Here is a 1315-nt window from a genome sequence, read left to right on the forward strand (position 1 = left end):
TGTGGAGTAAGTACATTAACACATCCATTATTTATGCGATTTAACATGGAAATGTGGTAGCAACCGAAATGTACAAATCGTGGTAGAAATGTAAATAAGGATCAGCTACTGGATTTCCTTATTACAGGCTATCCAATACAAAGTCAATTCAGATGTCTCGACAAGGTGTGCAGATGTACTTGCAGCCTGCTGCTACTCACTATATGGCTAAGGTCAATCAAATACTATAAGGACGTGCTGCTGAAACTGCGTTTCTGATATTCTCCACTGCTTATCTGCCTATCCGGTACGCACACAGCCTATTCCACTGCCCATTCACACACGTCAGTTGAGCTTCAGCATCCGTGTCGAATCATTAGCCGTTGATTACTGTGGTTTGAAGCTCAATTGGATCAAGCGTTACTCACGTCAGCCCCAGGTTATTGCAAATAGCGACGTAGTATTCATGCATCAAAGTGCACAAGGACCGATTCAATCTTCATCTCGCTAGACAGAATGACACACGGCAATTTCGCCTACTACGTCGCTAGCTGGATTCAGCTGAGTTTAAGCTGTACTTCAACCTCACACTACCACCAACCTAACGGAACTGCACTTTTGATGACGGGAAAGAGGTTCCTATGGCAGCACTTCAGTGAGCGCCAATTGTCAAATCCATCTACAGTCAGATGGACCCACGAGCAGTCAGCGCTAATTGTCAAAGTGGTTGCCTTAGCCTCCTAATTAGCCCATGATGTTGGAACCCTCGCAATGTCCACTACCGAAATTTAGGTGGCGATGAACGACATGATCTAAAATGGGTCCACAATCAGGCAGTCGGTCACATTTTGTGTTCCTTTTGTTCCGAAGCCAAGACCTCTGGAATGTGTAGCTGATTCTCTGCAGTGTCCATGCTCAAACGCCGACAGCATTTGCATCGTAAAACGAATCGTATGATTTCACTTCATACTACCCTTTCATCATTTATTTACTGGTGGGCAAACGTAGCTTCCTATCTGTTGTAAGCTAACACAATAAAAATGTTTGTTTACAGACGGTGAAAGATTCGCCACTCCATCCCACTTTTAAATATGTAAAAAATACTTAATGGCGACTTTTTATTTAGCAGGCACCACATCTCCCGTGTTGTCCTTCACGGTGATTGATAATGTCAAATGCTTTTTGGTTAAACATCAGTTGTCCAAAATGTGGTTTTTGCATTAGGAGAGTAGGGTGGAGAAGAAGTTGCCGATATTTGTGTTTTGGTAGGCAGTGGGGGTGGTTTAGCAGAATCAGGACATATGGTCCCTCCATGCAGATAGCGGTCAATTTCAAC

Source organism: Echinococcus granulosus (genome assembly GCF_000524195.1).
Source record: "Echinococcus granulosus chromosome Unknown EG_S00250, whole genome shotgun sequence".
In the NCBI taxonomy this organism is placed as follows: Eukaryota; Metazoa; Platyhelminthes; class Cestoda; order Cyclophyllidea; family Taeniidae; genus Echinococcus; species Echinococcus granulosus.